Below are 15,211 nucleotides of genomic sequence, written 5' to 3'. Positions count from 1 at the left end.
CGTGCGTCTTCTTTGACGCAGCTTCACGTTTTCCTCGCACAGCATGGTGCTGTAACGCTGGGTGTTGGATAGGTTACAGCTCCAACGTCGCCACAGGAATATCTGGATCACAGCCATCATCACTATCGCAACGGCCATGAGCTGCTGTGACACAACGCATGGCAAGGGGTCTATGTTGGGCTTTGTGACCAATGGAGTCGGGTAGTTGACACTGCCTCCTCCTTTGTAGTCAACCAGTCTGGAAAAGTGAATCAAGAGCAACGCGACAAACGGTATGACTACATGCAGGAGCAGCATCTTGCCACGACGTGTTGCCAACGCGAAGCCAGTTCGGGTGTGAAACTCGCGTGTGAGCGTCACGTGTGTATTAAGCCTGTGACGATTGTGACGTCATCGCCGGATGTGACGCGCTGACCCCGCCCCCAAACCGGATGAATGACGTCACAGACCGAGCCGCGCCCTTATTATTTATTTATTTGCCTCGGGCGGCGTCTCGCGCAGCGCCCCTAGCGGTAGCGGGGAGGTTAACGGTGGGGGGGGGGGGGCAAACGGGGGGAGGTGGAGGGGCGTGTTGAAGACGTCATCGCCGGATTTCCCGTTCACCACAACGGGCGACGCTTCCCTCACGTAAGATGGCCGCTGGTGACAATCGTTTGCGAGTTTGAAGTTGCAGGGCAGTTTTTTTCTCGTCGCATTCCAGCGCCTTTCTCTTCTCTCTGAGGCAGCAAGACACGCGGCCTTCCACTGCCAATAACCACCAATGACAACCAACTCACGTGTCTCCTTGTTGTTGCAGTATTAATTACGTAAGGGACCGACAGCCTTGGCTTTTTCACCACCATCAACCGAGAGTGGTCTCTGGGAGTCGAGTTTCTTCTGGTAGAGGGCACAGCTCCAGATTAATTCGAGTGTAAAATAAAAGTTGCCTACAACGAGCTGGCTAAGTGCGTGAGGGAGGATGCACGACTGGAGAAAACAACTGGGAATATGCACAACTTGTGCGGGTTTCACGACGCATTGATATTTACGCGACCCAAAACAAAACCTTTATTTTTATTTAAAGCTTTCGTGACTGCAGTAATTCATATTCTTGGTTCTTTTGGTAAAGTCACGTTGAAGGGAAACAATAAAACAATAAAATATATATATAAAACAATAAAATTCTCACGACGTTTCGACTGCAACACAAGTAGTCATCATCAGGTGTGAAAACCAACGGCAAAAAACATTTTTTCAAATGTTTCTTGCCGTTTGTGTTGCAGTCGAAACGTCGTGAGAATTTTATTATATATATTTTATTGTTTCCCTTCAACGTGATTTTACCGAAAGAGCTAAGAATATGAATTACTGCAGTCACCAAAGCTTTAAATCAAAATTCTTTTAATTAATTTCTCCTACACAACCAAGCCAGCATCAGGACTCAAGGTAACGAAAACAAAACGAATTTCTTTTTATGTTACTTTATTTTAAGTTGTATTTACCATACAGTACATTTTTTAGAGTGTTACATGCAAATATACAATAATTCTTATTTATAAGCTTAACAGTGCTTCCCTTTTTTTGTTTAACCATAACACATTTTATGACACCGACGGATATGTGCATTTAAATACAGTACATTATTGCTTCCCGACTGACAAACCATTCGACTTACGAAGGGTCCTCAGGAACAGAACCCATTAGTAAGTCAGGCACGTGCGTGTGTGTGCGTCCATGTGTGTGTGAGGAGTGGTCGTGTACGTCATACGTCCTTGCTAACAGCCATTATCCAAACAGTCTGTTAAGGCTATATGGGGGTCCTTTGTCTTTTGCCTCTATGTGGGTGATGTTTTTATTCGGGCTCTTAAACGTGTCAAATTGAAGCGTTTACGAAAGAAGTTTCTGAGACATCGAAATTTAAGCTTCTTGGTCTTGTTGGTGACGTTGGCGGTGGGGGTGTCAGTGGCGGCGATGGAGGCGGTAGCGTCATCAGCGTCGGCGTTCGAGGCGGTGGGAGCGTCTGCGGCATTGGTGGACGATGTGGTGTTGGCTGTGGCAGCAAAGGAGGTCTCCTCGTTAGTCGTGATAGCGGCGGTGGGGGCGTCATCGGCGTCGGCGTTCGCGGCGGTGGGAGCGTCGGCGGCATTGGCGGAGACGTTGGCCGTGGCGGCGTGGGCGGCTGCGGCACGAATCAGCTTCTCGTTCTCGTGACGCAGCCGTTGATTCTCCTTCTTTACGAGCCAGTTCTGTTCACACAGCATCTGTTGATTCAGCACCATTGCGTTATCCCGAAGCAGTATCTCTAGACGCAACGCCTCATTGTCTTTACGCGTCTCCGCCTCCCTGAACCTAAGGAATGCGTTGTCGTCTTCCACCGTGCGTCTTCTTTGACGCAGCTTCACGTTTTCCTCGCACAGCATGGTGCTGTAACGCTGGGTGTTGGATAGGTTACAGCTCCAACGTCGCCACAGGAATATCTGGATCACAGCCATCATCACTATCGCAACGGCCATGAGCTGCTGTGACACAACGCATGGCAAGGGGTCTATGTTGGGCTTTGTGACCAATGGAGTCGGGTAGTTGACACTGCCTCCTCCTTTGTAGTCAACCAGTCTGGAAAAGTGAATCAAGAGCAACGCGACAAACGGTATGACTACATGCAGGAGCAGCATCTTGCCACGACGTGTTGCCAACGCGAAGCCAGTTCGGGTGTGAAACTCGCGTGTGAGCGTCACGTGTGTATTAAGCCTGTGACGATTGCGACGTCATCGCCGGATGTGCCGCGCTGACCCCGCCCCCAAACCGGATGAATGACGTCACAGACCGAGCCGCGCCCTTATTATTTATTTATTTGCCTCGCGCGGCGTCTCGCGCAGCGCCCCTAGCGGTAGCGGGGAGGTTAACGGTGGGGGGGGGGGGGCAAACGGGGGGAGGTGGAGGGGCGTGTTGAAGACGTCATCGACGGATTTCCCGTTCACCACAACGGGCGACGCTTCCCTCACGTAAGATGGCCGCTGGTGACAATCGTTTGCGAGTTTGAAGTTGCAGGGCAGTTTTTTTCTCGTCGCATTCCAGCGCCTTTCTCTTCTCTCTGAGGCAGCAAGACACGCGGCCTTCCACTGCCAATAACCACCAATGACAACCAACTCACGTGTCTCCTTGTTGTTGCAGTATTAATTACGTAAGGGACCGACAGCCTTGGCTTCTTCACCACCATCAACCGAGAGTGGTCTCTGGGAGTCGAGTTTCTTCTGGTAGAGGGCACAGCTCCAGATTAATTCGAGTGTAAAATAAAAGTTGCCTACAACGAGCTGGCTAAGTGCGTGAGGGAGGATGCACGACTGGAGAAAACAACTGGGAATATGCACAACTTGTGCGGGTTTCACGACGCATTGATATTTACGCGACCCAAAACAAAACCTTTATTTTTATTTAAAGCTTTCGTGACTGCAGTAATTCATATTCTTGGTTCTTTTGGTAAAGTCACGTTGAAGGGAAACAATAACAATAAAATATATATAAACAATAAAATTCTCACGACGTTTCGACTGCAACACAAGTAGTCATCATCAGGTGTGAAAACCAACGGCAAAAAACATTTTTTCAAATGTTTCTTGCCGTTTGTGTTGCAGTCGAAACGTCGTGAGAATTTTATTATATATATTTTATTGTTTCCCTTCAACGTGACTTTACCGAAAGAGCTAAGAATATGAATTACTGCAGTCACCAAAGCTTTAAATCAAAATTCTTTTAATTAATTTCTCCTACACAACCAAGCCAGCATCAGGACTCAAGGTAACGAAAACAAAACGAATTTCTTTTTATGTTACTTTATTTTAAGTTGTATTTACCATACAGTACATTTTTTAGAGTGTTACATGCAAATATACAATAATTCTTATTTATAAGCTTAACAGTGCTTCCCTTTTTTTGTTTAACCATAACACATTTTATGACACCGACGGATATGTGCATTTAAATACAGTACATTATTGCTTCCCGACTGACAAACCATTCGACTTACGAAGGGTCCTCGGGAACAGAACCCATTAGTAAGTCAGGCACGTGCGTGTGTGTGCGTCCATGTGTGTGTGAGGAGTGGTCGTGTACGTCATACCTCCTTGCTAACAGCCATTATCCAAACAGTCTGTTAAGGCTATACGGGGGTCCTTTGTCTTTTGACTTTATGTGGGTGATGTTTTTATTCGGGCTCTTAAACGTGTCAAATTGAAGCGTTTACGAAATAAGTTTCTGAGACATCGAAATTTAAGCTTCTTGGTCTTGTTGGTGACGTTGGCGGTGGGGGTGTCAGTGGCGGCGATGGAGGCGGTAGCGTCATCAGCGTCGGCGTTCGAGGCGGTGGGAGCGTCTGCGGCATTGGTGGACGATGTGGTGTTGGCTGTGGCAGCAAAGGAGGTCTCCTCGTTAGTCGTGATAACGGCGGTGGTGGCGTCATCGGCGTCGGCGTTCGCGGCGGTGGGAGCGTCGGCGGCATTGGCGGAGACGTTGGCCGTGGCGGCGTGGGCGGCTGCGGCACGAATCAGCTTCTCGTTCTCGTGACGCAGCCGTTGATTCTCCTTCTTTACGAGCCAGTTCTGTTCACACAGCATCTGTTGATTCAGCACCATTGCGTTATCCCGAAGCAGTATCTCTAGACGCAACGCCTCATTGTCTTTACGCGTCTCCGCCTCCCTGAACCTAAGGAATGCGTTGTCGTCTTCCACCGTGCGTCTTCTTTGACGCAGCTTCACGTTTTCCTCGCACAGCATGGTGCTGTAACGCTGGGTGTTGGATAGGTTACAGCTCCAACGTCGCCACAGGAATATCTGGATCACAGCCATCATCACTATCGCAACGGCCATGAGCTGCTGTGACACAACGCATGGCAAGGGGTCTATGTTGGGCTTTGTGACCAATGGAGTCGGGTAGTTGACACTGCCTCCTCCTTTGTAGTCAACCAGTCTGGAAAAGTGAATCAAGAGCAACGCGACAAACGGTATGACTACATGCAGGAGCAGCATCTTGCCACGACGTGTTGCCAACGCGAAGCCAGTTCGGGTGTGAAACTCGCGTGTGAGCGTCACGTGTGTATTAAGCCTGTGACGATTGTGACGTCATCGCCGGATGTGACGCGCTGACCCCGCCCCCAAACCGGATGAATGACGTCACAGACCGAGCCGCGCCCTTATTATTTATTTATTTGCCTCGGGCGGCGTCTCGCGCAGCGCCCCTAGCGGTAGCGGGGAGGTTAACGGTGGGGGGGGGGGGGCAAACGGGGGGAGGTGGAGGGGCGTGTTGAAGACGTCATCGCCGGATTTCCCGTTCACCACAACGGGCGACGCTTCCCTCACGTAAGATGGCCGCTGGTGACAATCGTTTGCGAGTTTGAAGTTGCAGGGCAGTTTTTTTCTCGTCGCATTCCAGCGCCTTTCTCTTCTCTCTGAGGCAGCAAGACACGCGGCCTTCCACTGCCAATAACCACCAATGACAACCAACTCACGTGTCTCCTTGTTGTTGCAGTATTAATTACGTAAGGGACCGACAGCCTTGGCTTTTTCACCACCATCAACCGAGAGTGGTCTCTGGGAGTCGAGTTTCTTCTGGTAGAGGGCACAGCTCCAGATTAATTCGAGTGTAAAATAAAAGTTGCCTACAACGAGCTGGCTAAGTGCGTGAGGGAGGATGCACGACTGGAGAAAACAACTGGGAATATGCACAACTTGTGCGGGTTTCACGACGCATTGATATTTACGCGACCCAAAACAAAACCTTTATTTTTATTTAAAGCTTTCGTGACTGCAGTAATTCATATTCTTGGTTCTTTTGGTAAAGTCACGTTGAAGGGAAACAATAAAACAATAAAATATATATATAAAACAATAAAATTCTCACGACGTTTCGACTGCAACACAAGTAGTCATCATCAGGTGTGAAAACCAACGGCAAAAAACATTTTTTCAAATGTTTCTTGCCGTTTGTGTTGCAGTCGAAACGTCGTGAGAATTTTATTATATATATTTTATTGTTTCCCTTCAACGTGATTTTACCGAAAGAGCTAAGAATATGAATTACTGCAGTCACCAAAGCTTTAAATCAAAATTCTTTTAATTAATTTCTCCTACACAACCAAGCCAGCATCAGGACTCAAGGTAACGAAAACAAAACGAATTTCTTTTTATGTTACTTTATTTTAAGTTGTATTTACCATACAGTACATTTTTTAGAGTGTTACATGCAAATATACAATAATTCTTATTTATAAGCTTAACAGTGCTTCCCTTTTTTTGTTTAACCATAACACATTTTATGACACCGACGGATATGTGCATTTAAATACAGTACATTATTGCTTCCCGACTGACAAACCATTCGACTTACGAAGGGTCCTCAGGAACAGAACCCATTAGTAAGTCAGGCACGTGCGTGTGTGTGCGTCCATGTGTGTGTGAGGAGTGGTCGTGTACGTCATACGTCCTTGCTAACAGCCATTATCCAAACAGTCTGTTAAGGCTATATGGGGGTCCTTTGTCTTTTGCCTCTATGTGGGTGATGTTTTTATTCGGGCTCTTAAACGTGTCAAATTGAAGCGTTTACGAAAGAAGTTTCTGAGACATCGAAATTTAAGCTTCTTGGTCTTGTTGGTGACGTTGGCGGTGGGGGTGTCAGTGGCGGCGATGGAGGCGGTAGCGTCATCAGCGTCGGCGTTCGAGGCGGTGGGAGCGTCTGCGGCATTGGTGGACGATGTGGTGTTGGCTGTGGCAGCAAAGGAGGTCTCCTCGTTAGTCGTGATAGCGGCGGTGGGGGCGTCATCGGCGTCGGCGTTCGCGGCGGTGGGAGCGTCGGCGGCATTGGCGGAGACGTTGGCCGTGGCGGCGTGGGCGGCTGCGGCACGAATCAGCTTCTCGTTCTCGTGACGCAGCCGTTGATTCTCCTTCTTTACGAGCCAGTTCTGTTCACACAGCATCTGTTGATTCAGCACCATTGCGTTATCCCGAAGCAGTATCTCTAGACGCAACGCCTCATTGTCTTTACGCGTCTCCGCCTCCCTGAACCTAAGGAATGCGTTGTCGTCTTCCACCGTGCGTCTTCTTTGACGCAGCTTCACGTTTTCCTCGCACAGCATGGTGCTGTAACGCTGGGTGTTGGATAGGTTACAGCTCCAACGTCGCCACAGGAATATCTGGATCACAGCCATCATCACTATCGCAACGGCCATGAGCTGCTGTGACACAACGCATGGCAAGGGGTCTATGTTGGGCTTTGTGACCAATGGAGTCGGGTAGTTGACACTGCCTCCTCCTTTGTAGTCAACCAGTCTGGAAAAGTGAATCAAGAGCAACGCGACAAACGGTATGACTACATGCAGGAGCAGCATCTTGCCACGACGTGTTGCCAACGCGAAGCCAGTTCGGGTGTGAAACTCGCGTGTGAGCGTCACGTGTGTATTAAGCCTGTGACGATTGCGACGTCATCGCCGGATGTGCCGCGCTGACCCCGCCCCCAAACCGGATGAATGACGTCACAGACCGAGCCGCGCCCTTATTATTTATTTATTTGCCTCGCGCGGCGTCTCGCGCAGCGCCCCTAGCGGTAGCGGGGAGGTTAACGGTGGGGGGGGGGGGGCAAACGGGGGGAGGTGGAGGGGCGTGTTGAAGACGTCATCGACGGATTTCCCGTTCACCACAACGGGCGACGCTTCCCTCACGTAAGATGGCCGCTGGTGACAATCGTTTGCGAGTTTGAAGTTGCAGGGCAGTTTTTTTCTCGTCGCATTCCAGCGCCTTTCTCTTCTCTCTGAGGCAGCAAGACACGCGGCCTTCCACTGCCAATAACCACCAATGACAACCAACTCACGTGTCTCCTTGTTGTTGCAGTATTAATTACGTAAGGGACCGACAGCCTTGGCTTCTTCACCACCATCAACCGAGAGTGGTCTCTGGGAGTCGAGTTTCTTCTGGTAGAGGGCACAGCTCCAGATTAATTCGAGTGTAAAATAAAAGTTGCCTACAACGAGCTGGCTAAGTGCGTGAGGGAGGATGCACGACTGGAGAAAACAACTGGGAATATGCACAACTTGTGCGGGTTTCACGACGCATTGATATTTACGCGACCCAAAACAAAACCTTTATTTTTATTTAAAGCTTTCGTGACTGCAGTAATTCATATTCTTGGTTCTTTTGGTAAAGTCACGTTGAAGGGAAACAATAACAATAAAATATATATAAACAATAAAATTCTCACGACGTTTCGACTGCAACACAAGTAGTCATCATCAGGTGTGAAAACCAACGGCAAAAAACATTTTTTCAAATGTTTCTTGCCGTTTGTGTTGCAGTCGAAACGTCGTGAGAATTTTATTATATATATTTTATTGTTTCCCTTCAACGTGACTTTACCGAAAGAGCTAAGAATATGAATTACTGCAGTCACCAAAGCTTTAAATCAAAATTCTTTTAATTAATTTCTCCTACACAACCAAGCCAGCATCAGGACTCAAGGTAACGAAAACAAAACGAATTTCTTTTTATGTTACTTTATTTTAAGTTGTATTTACCATACAGTACATTTTTTAGAGTGTTACATGCAAATATACAATAATTCTTATTTATAAGCTTAACAGTGCTTCCCTTTTTTTGTTTAACCATAACACATTTTATGACACCGACGGATATGTGCATTTAAATACAGTACATTATTGCTTCCCGACTGACAAACCATTCGACTTACGAAGGGTCCTCAGGAACAGAACCCATTAGTAAGTCAGGCACGTGCGTGTGTGTGCGTCCATGTGTGTGTGAGGAGTGGTCGTGTACGTCATACGTCCTTGCTAACAGCCATTATCCAAACAGTCTGTTAAGGCTATATGGGGGTCCTTTGTCTTTTGCCTCTATGTGGGTGATGTTTTTATTCGGGCTCTTAAACGTGTCAAATTGAAGCGTTTACGAAAGAAGTTTCTGAGACATCGAAATTTAAGCTTCTTGGTCTTGTTGGTGACGTTGGCGGTGGGGGTGTCAGTGGCGGCGATGGAGGCGGTAGCGTCATCAGCGTCGGCGTTCGAGGCGGTGGGAGCGTCTGCGGCATTGGTGGACGATGTGGTGTTGGCTGTGGCAGCAAAGGAGGTCTCCTCGTTAGTCGTGATAGCGGCGGTGGGGGCGTCATCGGCGTCGGCGTTCGCGGCGGTGGGAGCGTCGGCGGCATTGGCGGAGACGTTGGCCGTGGCGGCGTGGGCGGCTGCGGCACGAATCAGCTTCTCGTTCTCGTGACGCAGCCGTTGATTCTCCTTCTTTACGAGCCAGTTCTGTTCACACAGCATCTGTTGATTCAGCACCATTGCGTTATCCCGAAGCAGTATCTCTAGACGCAACGCCTCATTGTCTTTACGCGTCTCCGCCTCCCTGAACCTAAGGAATGCGTTGTCGTCTTCCACCGTGCGTCTTCTTTGACGCAGCTTCACGTTTTCCTCGCACAGCATGGTGCTGTAACGCTGGGTGTTGGATAGGTTACAGCTCCAACGTCGCCACAGGAATATCTGGATCACAGCCATCATCACTATCGCAACGGCCATGAGCTGCTGTGACACAACGCATGGCAAGGGGTCTATGTTGGGCTTTGTGACCAATGGAGTCGGGTAGTTGACACTGCCTCCTCCTTTGTAGTCAACCAGTCTGGAAAAGTGAATCAAGAGCAACGCGACAAACGGTATGACTACATGCAGGAGCAGCATCTTGCCACGACGTGTTGCCAACGCGAAGCCAGTTCGGGTGTGAAACTCGCGTGTGAGCGTCACGTGTGTATTAAGCCTGTGACGATTGCGACGTCATCGCCGGATGTGACGCGCTGACCCCGCCCCCAAACCGGATGAATGACGTCACAGACCGAGCCGCGCCCTTATTATTTATTTATTTGCCTCGCGCGGCGTCTCGCGCAGCGCCCCTAGCGGTAGCGGGGAGGTTAACGGTGGGGGGGGGGGGGCAAACGGGGGGAGGTGGAGGGGCGTGTTGAAGACGTCATCGACGGATTTCCCGTTCACCACAACGGGCGACGCTTCCCTCACGTAAGATGGCCGCTGGTGACAATCGTTTGCGAGTTTGAAGTTGCAGGGCAGTTTTTTTCTCGTCGCATTCCAGCGCCTTTCTCTTCTCTCTGAGGCAGCAAGACACGCGGCCTTCCACTGCCAATAACCACCAATGACAACCAACTCACGTGTCTCCTTGTTGTTGCAGTATTAATTACGTAAGGGACCGACAGCCTTGGCTTCTTCACCACCATCAACCGAGAGTGGTCTCTGGGAGTCGAGTTTCTTCTGGTAGAGGGCACAGCTCCAGATTAATTCGAGTGTAAAATAAAAGTTGCCTACAACGAGCTGGCTAAGTGCGTGAGGGAGGATGCACGACTGGAGAAAACAACTGGGAATATGCACAACTTGTGCGGGTTTCACGACGCATTGATATTTACGCGACCCAAAACAAAACCTTTATTTTTATTTAAAGCTTTCGTGACTGCAGTAATTCATATTCTTGGTTCTTTTGGTAAAGTCACGTTGAAGGGAAACAATAACAATAAAATATATATAAACAATAAAATTCTCACGACGTTTCGACTGCAACACAAGTAGTCATCATCAGGTGTGAAAACCAACGGCAAAAAACATTTTTTCAAATGTTTCTTGCCGTTTGTGTTGCAGTCGAAACGTCGTGAGAATTTTATTATATATATTTTATTGTTTCCCTTCAACGTGACTTTACCGAAAGAGCTAAGAATATGAATTACTGCAGTCACCAAAGCTTTAAATCAAAATTCTTTTAATTAATTTCTCCTACACAACCAAGCCAGCATCAGGACTCAAGGTAACGAAAACAAAACGAATTTCTTTTTATGTTACTTTATTTTAAGTTGTATTTACCATACAGTACATTTTTTAGAGTGTTACATGCAAATATACAATAATTCTTATTTATAAGCTTAACAGTGCTTCCCTTTTTTTGTTTAACCATAACACATTTTATGACACCGACGGATATGTGCATTTAAATACAGTACATTATTGCTTCCCGACTGACAAACCATTCGACTTACGAAGGGTCCTCAGGAACAGAACCCATTAGTAAGTCAGGCACGTGCGTGTGTGTGCGTCCATGTGTGTGTGAGGAGTGGTCGTGTACGTCATACGTCCTTGCTAACAGCCATTATCCAAACAGTCTGTTAAGGCTATATGGGGGTCCTTTGTCTTTTGCCTCTATGTGGGTGATGTTTTTATTCGGGCTCTTAAACGTGTCAAATTGAAGCGTTTACGAAAGAAGTTTCTGAGACATCGAAATTTAAGCTTCTTGGTCTTGTTGGTGACGGTGGTGGGGGTGTCAGTGGCGGCGATGGAGGCGGTAGCGTCATCAGCGTCGGCGTTCGAGGCGGTGGGAGCGTCTGCGGCATTGGTGGACGATGTGGTGTTGGCTGTGGCAGCAAAGGAGGTCTCCTCGTTAGTCGTGATAGCGGCGGTGGGGGCGTCATCGGCGTCGGCGTTCGCGGCGGTGGGAGCGTCGGCGGCATTGGCGGAGACGTTGGCCGTGGCGGCGTGGGTGGCTGCGGCACGAATCAGCTTCTCGTTCTCGTGACGCAGCCGTTGATTCTCCTTCATTACGATCCAGTTCTGTTCACACAGCATCTGTTGATTCAGCACCATTGCGTTATCCCGAAGCAGTATCTCTAGACGCAACGCCTCATTGTCTTTACGCGTCTCCGCCTCCCTGAACCTAAGGAATACGTTGTCGTCTTCCACCGTGCGTCTTCTTTGACGCAGCTTCACGTTTTCCTCGCACAGCATGGTGCTGTAACGCTGGGTGTTGGATAGGTTACAGCTCCAACGTCGCCACAGGAATATCTGGATCACAGCCATCATCACTATCGCAACGGCCATGAGCTGCTGTGACACAACGCATGGCAAGGGGTCTATGTTGGGCTTTGTGACCAATGGAGTCGGGTAGTTGACACTGCCTCCTCCTTTGTAGTCAACCAGTCTGGAAAAGTGAATCAAGAGCAACGCGACAAACGGTATGACTACATGCAGGAGCAGCATCTTGCCACGACGTGTTGCCAACGCGAAGCCAGTTCGGGTGTGAAACTCGCGTGTGAGCGTCACGTGTGTATTAAGCCTGTGACGATTGTGACGTCATCGCCGGATGTGACGCGCTGACCCCGCCCCCAAACCGGATGAATGACGTCACAGACCGAGCCGCGCCCTTATTATTTATTTATTTGCCTCGCGCGGCGTCTCGCGCAGCGCCCCTAGCGGTAGCGGGGAGGTTAACGGTGGGGGGGGGGGGGCAAACGGGGGGAGGTGGAGGGGCGTGTTGAAGACGTCATCGACGGATTTCCCGTTCACCACAACGGGCGACGCTTCCCTCACGTAAGATGGCCGCTGGTGACAATCGTTTGCGAGTTTGAAGTTGCAGGGCAGTTTTTTTCTCGTCGCATTCCAGCGCCTTTCTCTTCTCTCTGAGGCAGCAAGACACGCGGCCTTCCACTGCCAATAACCACCAATGACAACCAACTCACGTGTCTCCTTGTTGTTGCAGTATTAATTACGTAAGGGACCGACAGCCTTGGCTTCTTCACCACCATCAACCGAGAGTGGTCTCTGGGAGTCGAGTTTCTTCTGGTAGAGGGCACAGCTCCAGATTAATTCGAGTGTAAAATAAAAGTTGCCTACAACGAGCTGGCTAAGTGCGTGAGGGAGGATGCACGACTGGAGAAAACAACTGGGAATATGCACAACTTGTGCGGGTTTCACGACGCATTGATATTTACGCGACCCAAAACAAAACCTTTATTTTTATTTAAAGCTTTCGTGACTGAAATAATTCATATTCTTGGTTCTTTTGGTAAAGTCACGTTGAAGGGAAACAATAACAATAAAATATATATAAACAATAAAATTCTCACGACGTTTCGACTGCAACACAAGTAGTCATCATCAGGTGTGAAAACCAACGGCAAAAAACATTTTTTCAAATGTTTCTTGCCGTTTGTGTTGCAGTCGAAACGTCGTGAGAATTTTATTATATATATTTTATTGTTTCCCTTCAACGTGACTTTACCGAAAGAGCTAAGAATATGAATTACTGCAGTCACCAAAGCTTTAAATCAAAATTCTTTTAATTAATTTCTCCTACACAACCAAACCAGCATCAGGACTCAAGGTAACGAAAACAAAACGAATTTCTTTTTATGTTACTTTATTTTAAGTTGTATTTACCATACAGTACATTTTTTAGAGTGTTACATGCAAATATACAATAATTCTTATTTATAAGCTTAACAGTGCTTCCCTTTTTTTGTTTAACCATAACACATTTTATGACACCGACGGATATGTGCATTTAAATACAGTACATTATTGCTTCCCGACTGACAAACCATGCGGCTTACGAAGGGTCATCAGGAACAGAACCCATTAGTAAGTCAGGCACGTGCGTGTGTGTGCGTCCATGTGTGTGTGAGGAGTGGTCGTGTACGTCATACGTCCTTGCTAACAGCCATTATCCAAACAGTCTGTTAAGGCTATACGGGGGTCCTTTGTCTTTTGCCTCTATGTGGGTGATGTTTTTATTCGGGCTCTTAAACGTGTCAAATTGAAGCGTTTACGAACGAAGTTTCTGAGGCATCGAAATTTAAGCTTCTTGGTCTTGTTGGTGACGTTGGCGGTGGGGGTGTCAGTGGCGGCGATGGAGGCGGTAGCGTCATCAGCGTCGGCGTTCGAGGCGGTGGGAACGTCTGAGGCATTGGTGGACGATGTGGTGTTGGCCGTGGCAGCAAAGGAGGTCTCCTCGTTAGTCGTGATAGCGGCGGTGGTGGCGTCATCGGCGTCGGCGTTCGCGGCGGTGGGAGCGTCGGCGGCATTGGCGGTGACGTTGGCCGTGGCGGCGTGGGCGGCTGCGGCACGAATCAGCTTCTCGTTCTCGTGACGCAGCCGTTGATTCTCCTTCTTTACGAGCCAGTTCTTTTCACGCAGCATCTGTGGATTCAGCACCATTGCGTTCTCCCGAAGCAGTATCTCTAGACGCAACGCCTCATTGTCTTTACGCGTCTCCGCCTCCCTGAACCTGAGGAATGCGTTGTCGTCTTCCACCGTGCTTCTTCTTTGACACAGCTTCATGTTTTCCTCGCACAGCATGGCGCTGTAACGCTCGGTGTTGGATAGGTTACAGCTCCAACGTCGCCACAGGAATATCTCGATCACAGCCATCATCACTATCGCAACGGCCATGAGCTGCTGTGACACAACGCATGGCAAGGGGTCTATGTTGGGCTGTGTGACCAATGGAGTCGGGGTCGGGTAGTTGGCACTGTCTCCTTTATAACCAACCAATCCGGTAATGTGAATCAAGGTCAACATGACAAACGTCTTGACCCCATACAGCAGCACCATCTTGACCACGCGTGTTGCCAGTGAGGAGCCAGTTGGAGTTGTGAGCGTCACGTGCGAGCGTCACGTGTATTTAGCCTGTGACGATTGCGACGTCATCGCCGGATGTGACGCACAGGATGTGACGCTTAGAAATTCGATACCTGCCAGTGACGTCAACTGACACCGCCCCCAACAATTATGTTTGTTACGTCACAGACCGAGGTTGCGCCCTAATTAATTATAAAACATTTTTATCACGCGGCGTCTCGCGCAGCGCCTATAGCGGTAGCGGGGAGGATAATGGCGGGGGGGAGACGGGGAGAAGGGGGCGGGGTCCATAGCGCTGCCGCGGTGTACGCGTTCCTGTCGGCCATCTTACACAGGGAAGAGTTTCCCGCTTTGGCCCAATCCCCGTGTCCCGTTTCTTCGTGGGGGTGGGGAGTGGGGAGGTGAAGTGGTGACGTGTTGATGACGCCCATCGCCGGCTTTCCCATTCACTGCGGGGGGCGACGCTTCCCTTGCGTAAGATGGCCGCCGGCGGCGAGTCGCAGGTTTGCGGTGTTCAGGGCGCACATGGGGCGCGCGCTCCCTTCACTCGGAGGCAGCAAGAGAGGCGGCCTTCGATAAGCTCCGATAAACAACACCCAGCTAAAGCAGCGTGTCTCCTCGCTGCTGCTGCTGTTGTGTTCGTTACGTAAGGGAACCGGCCGGCTTGGCTTCACCACCACCCCCGCCGCCAACAACAACCACCACCATCAGTCGCGCGCTTCTCCTGCGAGGTTTCAAAGCTCCTGGGGGGCCTCTTTGCGGGCTCGCTCGCTCGCTCGCGCC

The sequence above is a fragment of the Petromyzon marinus genome, chromosome 52, assembly GCF_048934315.1.
Source record: "Petromyzon marinus isolate PM22_M1 ecotype Great Lakes invasive population chromosome 52, UKy_Petmar_22M1.pri1.0, whole genome shotgun sequence".
In the NCBI taxonomy this organism is placed as follows: domain Eukaryota; kingdom Metazoa; phylum Chordata; class Hyperoartia; order Petromyzontiformes; family Petromyzontidae; genus Petromyzon; species Petromyzon marinus.
Note: the sequence above shows the minus strand (reverse complement) of the source record.